Raw genomic sequence first — 14,546 nt, forward strand, 5'->3', positions numbered from 1 at the left:
CACAGGTCTGTACTCTCCATTGGCTTTAGGGATAAGGATGATCATAGTTCTTTTTCATTTACTGGGAATTCTGCCCTCTTTATAACTAATATTAAAGAGGTCTAACAGCGGGCTTTTCGTCATAATGGCAAGTTCATTAAGTATTTCATAAGTTACTCCATCCTCCCCAGGGGGCGGTAGATTTCCCAACTTTAATCGCCGTTATTAGTTCTTCTCTGGTAATACCTGTGCAAGTGACATCACCACTGTTACCTGCTGTAAGTATAAAATCCTTTCTTAGATCTTTCCAAGAATCAAACGACTCTCTCGTTACAGCGGGTAATTAAATGAACTAAGTTTGGCAGCTTCCGCCCATTTATTTACGAGACCTTTTGCAATTCCTTACTGGTCAGGATGTGCAACAAAATTATGCTTTTTACCCCTTATTTCATTTATGTCTTGCCAGATTTCCTTCAAGTTTGTTACTCCTAACTTTCTCTGCAAACTCCTGCCAATACTTGCTCCAAATTTCCTTTCTCTTCTCCGCACACTTTTATGGGGGGATGCTTTTCTATACCAGATGTTTTCCGGTTCAATGATGCATTAAATACATCTACCTCCTTATTTAAAACTTAATAAAATGCTTCTGCCGAAACTGACTTATAAGTATCATACCAAGACTTAATATGACCAACAAGACCCCTTAATTCTCCCTTATTAAACTTTAAGCTTTTCCTCTGAAGGCCTAAGTGGTGGCCCTTTTGAGCCATTACCAGTATCAAGAGCTGATACTGGAGATCTGTGGAGGTGCGACTGCACCCTGCGTGACGGGAGATGTCTCCCATGTGCTATTCTGAAGTCGCTTCCTTATGTACGGTGACGACACCTCACAGTAAGATATAGAAGGGTGGAAAACCGTTACCTGTAAATAGGGATAGGATTAATGCTTGTGTAATTAGTTATGCCATTATGATGATGAGATAATGGAGTATAAGGATTACTCGATCACTACATCACCTTCAACTATTACCAGGGGAACTATTCCATGGTCCAGCGATTTTCTGAAAAGGAATTTCACTGGCAAGCATAGTGAATTGAGAGCATAAGAATAAAGGTAACTGCAGAAGGCCTATTAACCCATACGAGGCAGCTCCTATCTATAACCACCCAAACCCACTCATATACATGTCCAACCCACGCTTGAAACAATCGAGGTCCCCACCTCCACCACGTTACGCGGTAATTGGTTCCACAAATCAACAACCCTGTTGCCAAACCAGTATTTACCCAAGTCTTTCCTAAATCTAAACTTATCCAATTTATACCCATTGTTTTGTGTTCTGTCTTGTGTTGATACTTTTAATACCCTACTAATATCCCCTTTGTTATGTCCATTCATCCAATTGTAAACCTCTATCATGTCACCCCTAACTCTTCGCTTTTCCAGTAAATGCAATTTAAGCTTTGTTAATCTTTCTTCATATAAAAGATTTCTATTTTTGGGAATAAACTTAGTCATCCTACTCTAGACACGTTCAAGTGAATTTATATCATTCTATAATATGGCGACCAAAACTGAACTGCATAATGTAAATGGGGCCTAACCAGAGCAAGATATAGCTGAAGAACCACACCAGGTGTCTTGTTACTAACACTTCGATTAATAAATCCCAGTGTCCTATTTGCCTTATTACGATGATCGAGCATTCATGCATTGATCCTTTTGTTTTAAATTCTTACTAATCATAACTCCCAGATCCCTTTCACAATCCGACTTTGCAATCTCAACACCATCTAGCTCGTATCTTGTAACTATCATCATTACCTAGTCTCAAAACTTTACATTTATCAGCATTAAACTGCATCTGTCAATCTTTTGACCATTTCAAAACCCTATTTAGATCAACTTGAAATGATAGTAAGTCTTCTTCCGTGTTAATTTCCCTACCTATTTTTGTATCATCTGCAAATTTGCAAATGTTGCTACTCAACATAGGAACACAAGAACAAAGGCAACTGCAGAAGGCCCACCGGCCCATACGAGGCAGCTCCTACCTACAACCACCCAATTAATTTGCCAGTTCCTTTACGACTTGGGACTTAAATCCATTTACACTTTGGGCTTCTGAGTCTTTTAGTTTGTCAATGCTCTTCCTGATTGTGTCGCGTGTAATTGGTATTTCTCTTAATTCATTCTCCTTACCTCCGACAAACATTTGTGTTGGTGATGGGATGTCATTCAAGCTTTCTAGTGTGAACACTGATGTTAGGTATTCATTGAGAGTGTTTGCCGCCCTTTTATCATACAACTTAAAATTGTTAGTCTCATCTTTTATGGGTCCTACGGAGTCAGTTCTTTGTTTGGGTTTTACTTCGTATATATTTGCCCGAAACGCTATGCGTATTAGTGACTTTAGGTATTGTATTTTAAATTTTAAAATTTTGCCCCGAGGAGTACTTAGCTGTATCATTAGCAAGGTAATTAACTATAGTTTGCTGTGCTCCGTCCTTTAACAAATCCATTGACCCCTCCCCTAACCTGCCTATTTTGTGCAATAGTCGGCTTAGGATGATCCTTTCAAGCATCTTCCAAGTGCATTACATGAGACTGATAGGTCTGTAATTGCCAGGGTCATTGGGTTTCGGTATTGGGACCATTATTGCATGTTTCCATTGTGTGGGCAACACTCCACATAGGAATGACATATTAAACAGGTGGAGTAGTGGATTGCCAGACACTTCACACAGTGCATTGAGTATGTCGTAGGTGACGCCATCTTCACCAGGTGCTGTACTTTTACCCTTTTCATAGCCCCCTTTACTTCCTGGGCTGTAATTGGTTCCCCATACTCGTCATCACTAGATTGTGCTCTTTTTATCCTAATCCTTCTGTCATTTGTCGGAGGAGCTGTTCCCTGCTTACTTCTGCAGGGAGGGAGGAGGATGATGCTGCATCACTCCACTTGTGAATTAGTTCTTCAGCCTTACCCTGGGGGTCGTTGTGAGCCGCAGGCCGGGCTCTGCTCCCCTTAGCTACCTTAATTTTTGCCCACACTTGTCTTGCAGACGTTTCTCTTCCAATAGAGCTAGTGAACTCTAGTCATTGTCTTTCCCTTTGTAACTCATCTGCAATGTATGTACCTTTACCTGAATAAAAAATCTAATCTAAATCTATATCTAATCTATATGCTTAGATATATGCAAATGAGAGAGTAATAGAGCGAAACCTTTAAAATACTGAACAATTTGGAGGATATTGATTCATACAATTTCTTCAAAAGGTCAGATGTAACACGAACAAGGAGCAAAGTTTTTTAGAAAGGAGATAGATCACTTGCGTCTAACTATCGACCAATTAGCCTAACGTCTATTGTGGGAAAGTTACTCGAATCTATAATAGCAAATAAAATTCGTCTTCATCTTGAAAAACATAAATTAATAATTGAGTCGCAACATGGTTTTATAAATGGCCGTTCATGTTTAACAAATTTGTTATCTTTTTATTCTAGCATTGTTGAGGCAGTTGATAGTGGTAAGGATTGCGATGTTGTATACCTTGACTTTAGCAAAGCTTTTGATACAGTGCCACATGAAAGACTGATTAAAAAAATAGAGTCTCATGGTATTGGGGGTGCTATATTAAGCTGGATTAGGGCATGGCTATACCAAAGGAAACAGAGAGTTAGTATAAATGGAATCAAGTCAGAGTGGGAAAATGTTGTAAGTGGAGTGCCTCAAGGCTCTGTCCTGGGACCTCTGTTGTTTATAATATATATAAATGATTTAGATTCAGGTTTGAGTAGCAACATTTGCAAATTTGCCGATGATACGAAAATCGGTAGGGAAATTAATTCGGAGGAGGACTCACTATCACTTCAAGTTGATCTAGATAGGGTTTTGAAATGGTCAAAGGATTGGCAGATGCAGTTTAATGCTGATAAATGTAAAGTTCTGAGGTTAGGTAATGATGATAGAGTTACAAGATACGAGCTAGATGGTGTTGTGATTGCGAAGTCGGATTGCGAAAGGGATCTGGGAGTTATGATTAGTAAGAATTTAAAACAAAAGGATCAATGCATAAATGTTCGTAATAAGGCAAATCGGACACTTGGATTTATTAATCGCAGCGTTAGTAACAAGACACCTGGTGTGGTTCTCAAGCTATATCTTGCTCTAGTTAGGCCCCATTTAGATTATGCAGTTCAGTTTTGGTCGCCATATTATAGAATGGATATAAATTCACTTGAACGTGTCCAGCGTAGGATGACTAAGTTAATTCCCCAAATTAGAAATCTTTCATATGAAGAAAGATTAACAAAGCTTAAGTTGCATTCACTGGAAAGGCGAAGTGTTAGGGGTGACATGATAGAGGTTTACAAGTGGATGAATGGACATAACCGGGGGGATATTAATAGGGTATTAAAAGTATCAACACAGGACAGAACACGAAACAATGGATATAAATTGGATAAGTTTAGATTTAGGAAAGACTTGGGTAAATACTGGTTCAGTAACAGGGTTGTTGATTTGTGGAACCAATTGCCGCGTAACATTGTGGAGGTGGGGTCCCTCGATTGTTTCAAGCACGGGTTGGACAAGTATATGAGTGGGATTGGGTGGTTATAGAATAGGAGCTGCCTCGTATGGGCCAATAGGCCTTCTGCAGTTGCCTTTGTTCTTATGTTCAAAGGTTTCAAGCTCAACAAGCCACAGTGTAGGAGTGACAACAAATGCTTTTTAACCCATACGATTATGATCATGGCAATAAGGTTTCTAAAACAGTAGGCATTCTTCCAAAGTCAGACACTGTACTATGTTCCTCGCCCTAACCTAGTCACTCAGTATTATTCACTCATTTATCTATGTCTTGTCTATTTATGTCTTAAAGGTTACAAGACGTACATTAGTCAATACAATTGGTGCTTAAAATGTTAAGGATCTCTTGTGAAACACGGGTATTAATACAAAAATTTATTATGTAAAATAAATAAAAAAGGCCCAAGGGCCATGAAGTAACAAGAATGCAAGGCTGGCACAAGCTGGCACAAGCTGGCACAAGCTGGTGTAAGTAGAGAAGACGGAAGATTCTTCATATTAAAAGACCCTGCTTCTCCAAGATGGCAGTCACACCCTGCTTGCCCTGGACAATCACCATATGGAGAAGGACTGTGTACTGTGAAGGGAAGTCCACAAATGCAATGCCAGCATGAGTCAGTCTTGAAGGGTAAACGATGATGGCACCCTCACAGTAACACAAAAGCCGAGCAAGCCCAGTGAGGAAGACCTGTTGATGGGAAAGGAGGAGAATCATTAGTCACAACAAAATCCACATAGAAACAAAGGAGAGAAAAAAAATAAAGTGGATGTCTTCTTTTTGTATAGACATAATAAATATTGCCATTTGGCTATGTATTTATATGATATATAATAGAATACAGCATAAAACAAAATAAGAGGGGTGGTAGGAGAAGAAAAGATTAGTGTTCAGTGAGAATCCACAAGGTCTTCTCTGAATACTCTTTATTTTCTTCAAGGCTGTGGGTCCCTACAATTGCACCAGAGATGGTACACACCCCTATTATTATTTAAACAGGTGAGTAAAAATAGGTGAGTACACATATGGTGTCAGCAAACTTAGCCTCCAAACACACACACACACATGGTATCAGCAAGCTTAGCCTCCAAACACACACACACACACATGGTATCAGCAAGCTTAGCCTCCAAACACACACACACACACACACACATGGTATCAGCAAGCTTAGCCTCCAAACACACACACACACACATGGTATCAGCAAGCTTAGCCTCCAAACACACACACACACATGGTATCAGCAAGCTTAGCCTCCAAATACACACATGGTATCAGCAAGCTTAGCCTCTAAACACACACACACACACAAACGGTATCAGCAAGCTTAGCCTCCAAACACACACACACACACATGGTATCAGCAAGCTTAGCCTCCAAACACACACACACACATGGTATCAGCAAGCTTAGCCTCCAAACACACACACACATGGTATCAGCAAGCTTAGCCTCCAAATACACACATGGTATTAGCAAGCTTAGCCTCTAAACACACACACACAAATGGTATCAGCAAGCTTAGCCTCCAAACACACACACACACACACGGTATCAGCAAGCTTAGCCTCCAAACACACACACACACATGGTATCAGCAAGCTTAGCCTCCAAACACACACACACACACACACACATGGTATCAGCAAGCTTAGCCTCCAAACACACACACACATGGTATCAGCATGCTTAGCCTCCAAACACACACACACACACACACAGAAAATGGGGACATTGAAACAGTTGATAAACTTGATTTCAAGAGAGAGAGAGGTCACTATGGGGAACTTCAAAATTTTTTTAATAAGTAATTAGGCAGACTTGTTGCTAGACAGGGAAGTAAATTAAATGTATGCCAAATTATGCAAAATATACAATGAAGGCACACAAACATTCATACCAAAACAGAGATGCAGGGCCAGAAAACAGGATTGGTTCAACAGAAATTGAGAGAGGGCCACAGACCAAAAGACACAAAAATGGAATGAAAGACATTGAAAAACTACAAGCAGATGTCAACAAAGTTTTCGATTGGGCAGCAGAAAATAACATGATGTTTAACAGTGATAAATTTCAGGTATGGCAAAAATGAGGATCTGAAACATAATGCAGGGTACAAAACACAATCGAATCTTCCCATAGTAGAAAAACAGCATGTCAAGGATTTGGGAATAATGATGTCCGACGATCTAATGTTTAGGGAGCATAACCAAGCAAATATTGCGTCGGCCAGAAAAATGATCGGATGGATTATGAGAACTTTCAAATCCAGGGATCCCATCACAATGGTTGTACTCTTCAAGTCACTTATGTTGTCCCGTCTCGAGTACTGCTCAGTATTCACTTCCCCCTTCAGAGCAGGAGAGATTGCTGAAATAGAGGGAATACAGAGAACATATACGGCACGCATAGACGAGATAAAACACCTAAATTATTGGGATCGTCTAAAAGCTCTCCAAATGTACTCTCTAGAAAGGAGATGAGAGAGATACCAAATAATATACACATGGAAGATACTGGAGGGCCAGGTCCCAAATCTACACAGTAAAATAACAACGTACTGGAGTGAACGATATGGAAAAAAATGCAAGATTGAACCAGTGAAGAGCAGAGGTGCCACAGGCACAATCAGAGAGCACTGTATAAACATCAGAGGTCCGGGGTTGTTCAACGTCCTCCCAGCGACTATAAGAAATATTGCCGGAACAACCGTGGACATCTTCAGGAGAAAACTGGACTGTTTTCTAAGAGAAGTTCCGGATCAGCCGGGATGTGGTGGGTATGTGGCCCTGTGGGCCGCTCCAAGCAACAGCCTGGTGGACCAAACTCTCACAAGTCGAGCCTGGCCTCGGGCCGGGCTTGGGGAGTAGAAGAGCAGAACCCCATCAAGCAGGTATCAATATAGAAAGAAGCCAAACCCCCAATCATACCAGCGATACAAAGATGCGAGAAACAACTATACAGCAGTAAGGGAAGAGGCAGAAAGAAATTTTTAAAAAGGGATAATGGATAAATGTAAAACAGAACTGGGCTTATTCTACAAATTCATAAACAACAAATTGCAGGTAAAGGATAATATCCAGAGGTTGAAAATTGGAAACAGATTCACAGAAAATGATAATGCAATGTGTGAAACATTAAACCAAAAGTTCCAAAGTGTGTTTATACAAAATGAAATCTTAAGAGAACCAGACACAATAAGAATTTGTGAGAACATCATAGAGCGTATAGAGGTGTCTAGAGATGAAGTGGAAAATATGCTAAAGGAGCTAAGTAAGAACAAAGCAGTTGGTCCAGATGGAGTTTCACCATGGGTTCTGAGAGAATGTGCATCTGAGCTCAGCCTTCCACTTCACCTGATCTTTCAGGCATCCCTGTGTACAGGAGTCATAGCAAACATGTGGAAAAAGGCTAACATAGTTCCAATCTACAAAAGTGGCAACAGGGAAGACCCCACCTCTCTCAGTTATAGACCTGAATCATTGACAAGTGTAACAGTGAAAAGATTGAAAAAAAATAATAATAAAAACTAAATGGGTAGAACACCTGGAGAGAAATTATATAATATCACACAGACAGTATTGTTTTCGATCTGGAAGATCCTGTGTATCGAATTTACTCAGTTTCTATGATTGAGCCACAGAGATTTTAAAGGAAAAAGGTAGTTGGGTTGACTGCATCTATCTAGACATAAAAAAGGCTTTCGACAGAGTTCCACATAAGAGGTTGTTCTGGAAATTAGAAAATTTTGGATGGGTGACAGGTAAGCTTCTAACATGGCTGAAAAATTTTCTGACTGATAGAAAAATGAGGGCAGTAATCAGAGGCAATCGGACTGGAGAAGTGTCACAATTGGAGTACCACAGTACATGCACCAGAAATGTTCATTGTCTACATAAATGATCTACCAGTTGGAATACAGAATTATATAAACATGTTTGCTGATGATGCTATGATAATGGGATGGATAAGAAATTTAGATGATTGTCATGCCCTTCAAGAAGACCTGGACAAAATAAGTATATGGAGCACCACTTGGCAAATGAAATTTAATGTGAATAAATGCCATGTTATGGAATGTGGAATAGAACATAGATCCCACACAACCTACAAATTATGTGAGAAATCTTTATATAATTCTGATAAAAGAAAGAGGTCTAGGGTTGATTCTAGATAGAAAACTATCACTTGAGGCCCACATAAAGAATGTTGTGTGAGGAGCCTATGCCACGCTTTCTAACTTCAGAATTTCGTTTAAATACATGGATGGCGAAATACTAAAGAAATTGTTCACGAATTTTGTTCGGCCAAGGCTAGAATATGCAGCGGTTGTGTGGTGCAAGAATCTTAAGAAGCACATCAACAAACTGGAAAAGGTGCTAAGACATGCTACTAAGTGGCTCCCAGAACTAAAGGGCAAGAGCTATGTGGAGAGGTCAGAGGCATTAAATATGCCAAAACTAGAAGACAACAAAAAGAGGTGATAAAATCACTATGTACAAAATAGTAACAGGAATTGATAAAATCGATAGGGAAGATTTCCCGAGACCTGGAACTTCAAGAACAAAAGGTCATAGATTTAAACTAACTAAACAAAGATGCCAAAGAAATATATAAAAATTTCCTTTCGCATACAGAGTGGTACACGGTTGGAACAAGTTAAGTGAGAAGGTGGTGGCGGCCAAGACCGTCAGTAGTTTCAAAGCATTATGTGACAAAGAGTGCTGGGTAGACGGGACACCACGAGCGTAGCTCTCATCCTGTAACTACACTTAGGTAATTACATATGGTGTCAGCAAGCTTACCGTCGAAACACACACAAACAGCCTGCCTATTATTCAAGGCCTTCTCTGAGTACTCTCTATTTTCTTCTCTGAGGCTATGGGTCCCTAATCTTGCACCAGAGGTGGTACAACTTTTAAGTTTTTAACTACTGCACTGAGCACCTGATTTTGGCAAAGACTTCTTAGTGCAATTGTCAAGGACATAGTTCTGGTATTTTTTTGTTTATAAATATTCAGGTATAGTTAATGTCAAAATGTTTCAAAACTCAACAATTTATATTTCAAAACAAAAAAAGTAATGAAAACATTACAAAACATTAAAATATAGCCTAATTAATTAATTAATAAAATAGCACAACTCTCAGAATGTCTGAAGGTGCTTTGAGCAATGAAGTAGTTAATTTTATATATATAATATTATATATATAATATATATTTACCTGTGACTACTGCTTTGCAAAAATTTGATCTCTGTGAAAATTGGTCTCGTCATTGCTAGGAGATATTTTAAGACCATGATTTGCTGTGGATGGCACTGTAGTCTTCAAGTCATCAATCTAAAAAAAGAGGTAATCTTTTAAAATGTAAATTTTGTATAAAAAAAATGCAAAAATAAATTGCAAGAATAATATGAAGTTATTATACAATTTTTTTAATTATTTAAATATTTGTGAGACATTATTAAGAAATGTATGAAGTACAGATTCTCTAAGACCTGATATGTATCTGCTTATGTTCCACCACATTACATTCAGGGCTGAAGAGAAAACACAGCCAGTAACGTAATGATCACTTAGGATGGACTAGGATGCTACATGTAGGTGGGGGCTAAGCTGCGTTAGGCTAGGATGCCCAGCCTGCCTTGTCTAGGCTGGGCTGGGCTAGGCAACACTAGAAAGGAGTTAACAAATCTATTGAGTGCCTTACTTTTCCTGATATCCTTAAAAAAGCAAGAATGATGCCATTTTATAAAGGAGGCGAGACAGCAGAAATAAACAATTAAAGAAAAATATCAAATCTATTTATACTTTCAAAAATATTTGATTTTTTTTTTTACAAACATTTCTTCCTACTTTGTAAAATTCAACATGAATACAAACACACACACACATCCCTAGGAAGCAGCCCATAGCAGCTGTCTAACTCCCAGGTACTTATTTACTGTTAGATGAACCAGATATAGAGAATAACCACAAAATGCTATCTTTATGAGAACTATCTTGTAAAGCCACTAGTACACGCAGCATTTCAGGCATGATATATATATATATATATATATATATATATATATATATATATATATATGAATAAATACATACGGGACAAAGAGCCAGAGCTCAACCACCGCAAGCACAACTAGGTGAGTACACACACACACACACATTATATATATATATATATATATATATATATATATATATATATATATATATATATATATATATAACTGAAAACTCACACCCCAGAAGTGACTCGAACCCATACTCCCAGGAGCCACGCAACTGGTATGTACAAGACGCCTTAATCCACTTGACCATCACGACCGGACATAATGAGGTGATAGCCGAGGCTATTTGAACCACCCCACCTCGGCTATCACCTCATTATGTCCGGTCGTGATGGTCAAGTGGATTAAGGCGTCTTGTACATACCAGTTGCGTGGCTCCTGGGAGTATGGGTTCGAGTCACTTCTGGGGTGTGAGTTTCCAGTTGCATATTGTCCTGGGGACCATTCAGGCTTGTTCGCATATATATATATATATATATATATATATATATATATATATATATATATATATATGTCGTACCTAATAGCCAGAACGCACTTCTCAGCCTACTATGCAAGGCCTAATTTGCCTAATAAGCCAAGTTTTCATGAATTAATTGTTTTTCGACTACCTAACCTACCTAACCTAACCTAACCTAACATTTTCGGCTACCTAACCTAACCTAACCTAACATTTTCGGCTACCTAACCTAACCTAACCTATAAGGATAGGTTAGGTTAGGTTAGGTAGGGTTGGTTAGGTTCGGTCATATATCTACGTTAATTTTAACTCGAATAAAAAAAAATTTACCTCATACATAATGAAATGGGTAGCTTTATCATTTCATAAGACAAAAATTAGAGAAAATATATTAATTCAGGAAAACTTGGCTTATTAGGCAAATCGGGCCATGCATAGTAGGCCGAGAAGTGCGTTCTGGCTACTAGGTACGACATATATATATATATATAGATTCCTTCAACTGATATATATATATATATATGTCGTACCTAGTAGCCAGAACGCACTTATCAGCCTACTATGCAAGGCCCGATTTGCCTAATAAGCCAAGTTTTCCTGAATTAATATATTTTCTCTAATTTTTTTCTTATGAAATGATAAAGCTACCCATTTCATTATGTATGAGGTCAATTTTGTTTATTGGAGTTAAAATTAAAGTAGATATATGACCGAACCTAACCAACCCTACCTAACCTAACCTAACCTATCTTTATAGCTTAGGTTCGGTTAGGTAGCCGAAAAAGTTAGGTTAGGTTAGGTAGGTTAGGTAGGCGAAAAACAATTAATTCATGAAAACTTGGCTTATTATGCAAATCGGGCCTTGCATAGTAGGCTGAGAAGTGCGTTCTGGCTACTAGGTACGACATATATATATATATATATATATATATATATATATATATATATATATATATATATATATATATATATATATATATATATATATATATATATATATATATTTTATATAAATTAAATTAAAAAAAAATCATTTCTCTATGGTCTGACAAGTGGAGGGTTCCTACAAACTCAACCAGAGGTGGTACCCTCTATATATTAATAAAAAGGCAAGGCTATGCTAAATCTAGGCAGGGATTGGCTTGGCTAAGCTGGTCAGGGCTTGGCTAGGGTAGGAAGGACTGGTCATGTTTAAAAGCAAGGCAAGACTAGGTAAGGGTATACTGGGATAGGCTTGGCTACGGTAGGCTAGGAAGAGGTAAACTAGGATAAGCAAGGCTGTGCAAGCACTGTGCACAGCTATAATGAACTATGCTAAGATGGTTTAAGCTGGGCTAGGTTAGGATAAGCTGAGTCATGCAGGGCCCCGATTGACCAGTGGAGTCTAATGGTCTAACCTTCTAGCTAGTTTGCTGACCTAAGAGTGTAAATGCCTAGCCCCTAACCTGAGATATATACAAGAGTTGTTACATTCTTGTACAGCCACTAGTACGAGTAGCGTTTCGGGCAGGACCCTGGAATACGATCCCCGCCGCGAAGAATAGTTTTTTCATCCAAGTACACATTTTACTGTTGCGTTAAACAGAGGCTACAGTTAAGGAATTGCGCCCAGCAAATCCTCCCCGGCCAGGATACGAACCCATGACATAGCGCTCGCGGAACGCCAGGCGAGTGTCCTACCACTACACCACCTGCTGCAATATTATTATAAAAGAAATATTACTTATTATAATCGTAAATACTAAATACCTGTTGTGTTGATTTAGGGGCGACGACGATCGTGGGATCGGATGCGAGCCACAGGTGGCCTACACCATGCTTTCTAAGGCGTCCATCTCATAACAAAAACAAATCCGTGCATTCATACACAAACAGAGACCCCGTGGTTATTCGAATACTTGCAATTCTTTTACTTAAAATAATAACAATTAGATTAATAATAATTAACATAATTTTTACTGAAGATTCATAAAAATCATTAATACTATTTTAAAAGAAAATTTGTAAGACATCTGAAAACAGATATACAGATTTTGTGTGATATTTATTTCAACATTATATATTAATAGAATGTTGTAACTATTATTTTTAAATATTAGGTAGTTTCCAGCTACGTATATCGCATATAAACGTTGCAAAAAGATTTTAGACTGAATTAACACATTACACATTTATGGAGTAATTAACAACAAAACAATCTTTATTTTCATTGCAGAACATATATCAGAGCATACTAGTGACTCATACATTTAAAATAGTGTGATTTTTAAACAATTCGGTTGTAAACCCGCAGAACCGCCTACCCGCCAAAGACGTAACATAAGAAATGGTATATAATTCATTATTTTAAATTACATATATAATCATTAATAATTTTCGGCAGCTATCGAGGTTCTCCATAGGTAAATTCCTGTACTCTAACAAGATGCTACTTGCTGTTTAGCTGTTTAAATTCTTGGAAAATTGTAATGACCAGCGACATAATATATAACAATGAAATAGTAGCTGGTAACTGTAGGTGAACGAACAATTAAATTCCAAATTGATTAGATGGTTTCCTAAATATAAAGATCGACCTGAAGGAATTTTATGAATTATGGACTAATTAAACAAAAAAATAGGTAATTTTACTTGAAGAACAGATACCAGAGAATAGTTAGTGAGTACATTTATATTGTATAATGGGAGAAAGCCCCTGGTAGCCACGAATTAAAATAACCACCTACATTAATTGATAACTAGGAAATTGTATCTGGAAACTTTATCTGAACGAAAACACAATACCAATTTGTTTAGATGTTTTTCTTAATATAAAGATCAACAGTAAGGAATCTTATTCATTATGGACAAATTAACAAAAAAAACGATAATTTTCATTGAGGACCATATATTAGAGCATACTTAGTCACTTATATATTAAAAGTATTGTGTATTTTGAACCATTGGGGTTGTAAACAAACAGAACGGCCTACCCGAAAAGTCGTAACATAAAATGTTGCATATGTTTGCTAATTTATTATTTGATAAATGATTATTATTAATTTACGACAACTATAGAGGTTTCCCATTAGTTAAATTACTGTAGTCTGACTAAATGCTACTACGAAACCTATATAAATCCTGGGAAAGTCACAATGACCAGCGACATTAAAGCATAGAGGGTTAAATAGTAACAGGCAACTGTCGGCGAACGAAAAATTCATTTCCAAATTTATTAGATGTTTTCCTAAATATAAAGATCGATAGGCTGGAATTTTCTGGATTATGGCCTAATTAAGGCAAAAATATATATATTTTTACTTGAAGAACAAATATCAGAGCATAGTCAGTGAGTTATAGAATAATAAGAGTGTGGTATTTCATTGTATAACAAGAGATAGTCCATGGAAGCGATAATAGACGTAGTTTTACACAAAATAACGTCCAAAAACAGCCGTA

General features: G+C 37.7%; 1 long non-coding RNA gene across 1 annotated transcript; it reads right to left on the reverse strand.

Annotated features, from left to right (window-relative positions):
• Positions 1-4,937: 4,937 nt before the first annotated feature.
• Positions 4,938-13,012, reverse strand: LOC138365744 (uncharacterized). The gene is made up of 3 exons (XR_011228973.1): positions 12,858-13,012; positions 9,801-9,917; positions 4,938-5,263 (listed from the first exon to the last, which is right to left on the reverse strand). It is a non-coding gene; the product is annotated as an uncharacterized lncRNA (long non-coding RNA).
• Between the last annotated feature and the right edge of the window lie 1,534 nt (positions 13,013-14,546).

This window comes from Procambarus clarkii, chromosome 17 (assembly GCF_040958095.1).
Source record: "Procambarus clarkii isolate CNS0578487 chromosome 17, FALCON_Pclarkii_2.0, whole genome shotgun sequence".
Taxonomy (NCBI): Eukaryota; Metazoa; Arthropoda; class Malacostraca; order Decapoda; family Cambaridae; genus Procambarus; species Procambarus clarkii.